Source organism: Dermacentor andersoni, chromosome 7 (genome assembly GCF_023375885.2).
Source record: "Dermacentor andersoni chromosome 7, qqDerAnde1_hic_scaffold, whole genome shotgun sequence".
NCBI lineage: Eukaryota > Metazoa > Arthropoda > Arachnida > Ixodida > Ixodidae > Dermacentor > Dermacentor andersoni.
Genome location: NC_092820.1, coordinates 57,108,796 through 57,113,883, shown reverse-complemented (window position 1 = coordinate 57,113,883; position 5,088 = coordinate 57,108,796). Strand labels below are relative to the sequence as shown.

Here is a 5,088-nt window from a genome sequence, read left to right as displayed (position 1 = left end):
TACGGCGGCCTACCTAACGTGAAGCTCGATCATGACATCGACGTCGAGAAGGTAAGCGCAGCCCTGAACGACCTCATCAGCCGGTCGGCAGCTGGCCCGGACCTCGTCACGAATAAGGCGCTCAAGAACCACCTCGATGACGGCTCGATTGAGAACCTCGCAAAATACTTCAACAAGTGCTGGAGAGCGGGCGCGCTGCCAAAGCTGTGGAAGACAGGCAATACCATCCTGATCCCCAAGCCAGCGAAGCCGCCGGACAAGGATAACCTCCCGCCCATCTCATTCAGGTCGTGCGTGGACAAGGTACCGGAGCACGTCCTGCTCAACAGGGGGCAAGACTACCTGGAACGAGAAGGGCTGTACCCGGCCTAGGTGATCGGCTTCAGACAGCACCTAAGCACACAGGACGCGATGCTTTAGCTCAAACACGAAATAATCGACGATGGCGGCAGCGCCCGCGGCAACAAACCAATCCTCGGGCTCGACCTGCAGAGCACCTTCGATATGGGGAAACACTGGGCGATTCTGTCCCAAGTCTCCAAGCTCAACATGGGTGAAAGATCCTACAACTACATCAAGGACTTTCTCATGGACAGGAGCACCGAGCTACGAGCAGGCGACCTACAGACGCAAGAGAAGAAGCTCGGGAGCACCGGCATGCCGCAGGGATCGGTCATTTAGCCGATGCTGTTCAACCTGGTAATGATCGGAGGGGCCGAAAAGCTCGCGGACATCGGAGACATCAGGCACACCATGTACGCGGAGGATATTACGCTGTGGGTGACCGGTGGTAGCGACGCCCGCATCGAGGGCGCGCTGCAAGCCGCCATCGACGCAATAGAAGACCAGCTGGTAGGCACCGGACTGAGATGTTTGCCGAGCAAATTGGAGCTTCTCATACTCCCACCTACCAAAAACAGCAGAGGCAAGACCAGACAACGCGAATACGTAGAAATCAGAATCGTAACCAAATCCGGCAACGTGATCCCTGAGGTCGGCAAAATTAGGATCCTAGGCATGGTCATCCAAAATCACGGAAGAAGCGGCGAAACCATCACCCATAACACGGCAAAACCAGCCAACACGATTCGACTTCTCAAACGACTCACTTCCCGGAAGGCTGACATAAGAGAGGGGAGCCTAATTAGGCTCGTCCAATTCTTCATCATCAGCCACGTCGCGTACGTTGCAGCTTACCACAGATGGATGGAAAACGAACGTAACAAAATCAACGTGATGATCAGAAGAGCGTACAAGACGGCGCTGGGCCTGTTCGAGTCTACGAGCACGACCCGCTTTTTACAACTCGGGATACACAATACGCTCAAAGAAATAGCCGAAGCGCAACAGAACTCTCAATTACAGCGGCGGTCCATGACCAAAGCCGGGAGGAAGATACTGGACGACCTGGGAATAGGACGCTCGAACGAGGTAGGGATGAAGCTCCCCGTCCTCGAAGAAGTCCGACGCCAGACCAGAATCGACCCCATACCGAAGAACATGAATCCCGAGTTAAACAAGGGAAGAAGAGCGGTGAGGGCCAAGGCTCTCATCGACCCGCAAGCCAACGAAGAGCACGCGCGTTACGTGGAGGTGGGCGGAACGCCAACCAACGGAACGCCTTCGCAGTTGTTGTCATAGAGGCGTCAACCGGCGCCATGAGGACGGCAGCGAGCGTGAGAAGCGCCGGAGCGGAACAAGCGGAGGGGGAAGCCATCGCCCTGGCCATCGCCTAAGCAGACTGCCACACGGTGCTGAGTGCCTCGAGGCAGGCGGTGCGAAACTTCGCCAAAGGCAAAATTTCCAGGGAAGCCGAGCGCGTACTGCGAGCGGCCAAGCTACAAGACCGAAAAGTAAGACTCAAGTGGTTGCCGGCGCACGCGGGCGACGCGTCAGAACGCAATGACAACCACAATGAGACGGCCCATGCAGCGGCGCGAGCCCTAACCAACCGCGCCTCGGTGACAGACCGTCCAACGTGGTTCGGAACCAAAGACCGCATGACGGACTACAACGAAATCACGAAGGCCTACCGCCTGGCTCGCAGGACTCTCCCACCCTCGCACCCAAGGCAGAGTTGAGCGGAGGCGGTACTACTGAGACAGCTCCAGACCGGATCGCTACCGAGCCCGGCACTGATGCATCGCATGTACTCCAGGAGATATCCGCCCGATGAGTGCAGAGTCTGCCGGAGGGAGACGGCAGATTACACGCACATCTTGTGGGACTGCGTTAAAACTCCAGAAGAAGCAAAATCAAGAACGATCCCACCGCAGCTCGAGGCAGCCGTGAGGAGCTACGACCAAGGCGAACAGCTCTGAGCCGTCCAGCAGGTCCTCGGGGCGCTCGAAAGGCAGAGACCCAGCAAGCCGGCAACGGCGAGCGAAGATCCGCGCTGTGTAACGGCGACTTCGTAGATGACGTAGGCCCTCGTTGGGGTGCGCGAGCGGCCAAGTGCGGGCACAAATAAAGTTGGCTCCAATCTAATAAAATGTCTTTCATTACGACATGCTGATGTAATCGTACCTGACAAGCGTGGACATGTACAAATACATTTGAGGCGGAAATGTCCCAAAACCAACAAAGGCAACATTGATTAGGATAGCAGTTACGAACCAAGGATTTTTACAAGGAAGGCCATAGCGGCACTCGACGATCGGCTGCTTAATTGCATAGCTTTGCATTTCGCCGTGCAGAATTTGTGAAGATTGGTGCAATTCGGTTAGCCACTGTCGCCCATTGTCTTAGGTCACGTGTGTACAAAACCTAAGGACCTATTTCACTGTTTCTGTTAAATTAATGTTGTGTAAAGGTTTGCTTTCGTAGAAATTGCTCAGCGCTCTCGAATATGCTCCTTTGCCTACTCCAGTACGGTGCGTGACCTTTACGACGAAGTGACTTGTATAACCAAGGATTTTGAACGTGCGTAGCACTTCGTCATAAACAAGTTTGACCGTATTGGTCCTGCACTAGCGGGTTAAAGGGAACGTGTTCTATCTCCGTAACTTGACAACACAGATTGGTTACTGTACGTATCAATTTGTTTCGCATTTGCATCTTGGATACAAACTAGAACCGGCGTGAATTACCGAGACAAAAGCTCATTACGCGATTTATTGACATATTGTGCAGCATTGTAATCCTGATCTGCGATTATTATGAGTGGCGCAACATGTATTAAAGAATGCGTGCAAATTTGTTCTTGCTAAGAGCCGCTACTTGGCATTACTATTTCTGGAGAATAACTCATGCAGCCGAAAAATATTCCGTGCCATTCCTCTTCACATATGAAGATGAAGCCTCGCGCAGCAAAATTACATAGTCTGGCAGAAACGTTTCACTATAAACGTTGACATTTATACGATCAGACTGGTAGGAAAGTAGCGACACAGTGTACGTGCAAGCCCCAAAGGTGTATGCAGTCGGGCTCCTCTCTCTCACTTCTTCGCAAGCAGCGCCATGTAGCAGCACCGCGGTAAAGCCAGCACTTGCATTTTAAGAAAATTTTGTGTTATTGTAGCGCGGCAAATAACCACTGAAACATGCCTAGGTACCCAAGGTAACGTCAAACTAGTTCACTCAAGAGCGGTACACAGCTACTGGCACATATGCAGTGACAATAGTCATGAAATTTTCTAGAATAGCAGGGCCGGACAAGGGGCACATACTCAGTGATTCAAGTAGCCTCTTAGAGAGGCTAATGGAGAGCTGTACATACCTTCTGCCACATGGCCAGTGTCGCATCACCAGCCGACAATTTCTGCGCCAACAGGGGCGCTATAGCGTAAAACTATTCGAAACTTTTGTATTCCAATTCTGCAATCAGCCCACTGCGATTTGTCAAAAACATTTTTGAACCACTCCAACTTCACCTGTCTGTCAGGTGACGTCACGAAAACCACGATAGCTCCCCATCTGATATGACGTGTACACACTGTTTATGCATAATTTAACCGAACAAAACAAAAATAGTTATTTCTAAGGAGGAGGAGGAGGAGAAACATTTATTAAAAATAGAAAGGACAAGCAGGTGTCTTTCTGCTTTGTGCGGGAGGCGCCCCTAGTCCAGGGCTCCTGCGGCTCTTGCTGTCTCCCGGGCCCACCGCACCAGTTGCTGCTGGTTACGAGGGTCCGAACTAGTCAGCACGGCCTCCCACTGCTCGGGCGGGCGGGCGGACGGGCGGACAGACGGGCGGGCGGGCGGACAGACGGGCGGGCGGGCGGACGGGCGGGCGGACGGACGGACGCACGTCTCCATACCTGAAGAATGCTAATTGCATTCCAAAAGGTGGAGTGGTAGGGATAGCAGGACGGTTAACTAGACGGACGTTTGGTTTTCTTCCCTACGCATGCTTTCCTAAGACACTACGCTTACTTCCCTAAAACACTTCATTAGGGTACTCAAATAAATTCATATAGTCATACGGTAAGACTGGTCGACTATGTTTTTTTGCCGCTAATCCTTTTGATAGACTTGTACTCGATCGAGTCTCGAAATTATTGTGCGCATTTTTATATCCCACTGAAATATCCCTTCTCTTCTTTAGTTTGTGCGCTCTAGAGAATTTACAATTTAAGCCAGTTTCTTGTCACTGATGCGATCGCCTCCTTCACTTGTAGAACAATATGAAGAATGAAGAATAATTTTTTATTTTACGCATAACAACTTTCGCTGCTTTTGATTAGGTGGCGCCTTGAAGAAAATGAAAGAACGGATGCTTAAGACATTTCCTCATTCGTTTCTATTTAGCGGCCTGTGTACAGTGAGAAGTGTATGGTTTGCATCACGTGCTGGACCAAACGGGGTGTCATTCTTATAGTTAGGGCCACGCCAGGAAACAAAGTGGAAAGAAGCAGTGTACCTAGTCTTAACAATTCAATTGCCTTCCATTCAGAGTGCGCAAGGCTCGCTGGAGCGTTTCTTTTTCATATTTACGTCACCGGAATTTACTTCGTCGCACAACTAATCCGTTCTTTAGCCTAAATGTGCTCCTTCAGAAATAAGCTTCATCGTGATCGTTAACAATATTTCTGCCGTGCTATTCAGCTCATAAAGAGCCCCCATACTCATCTCCGAAAACTCTCCGG

At 51.2% G+C, this 5,088-nt stretch overlaps 1 pseudogene; it reads left to right on the top strand.

Annotated features, from left to right (window-relative positions):
* The first annotated feature begins 411 nt into the window (after positions 1-411).
* Positions 412-2,417, top strand: LOC140219569 (uncharacterized; annotated as a pseudogene).
* Positions 2,418-5,088: the final 2,671 nt, after the last annotated feature.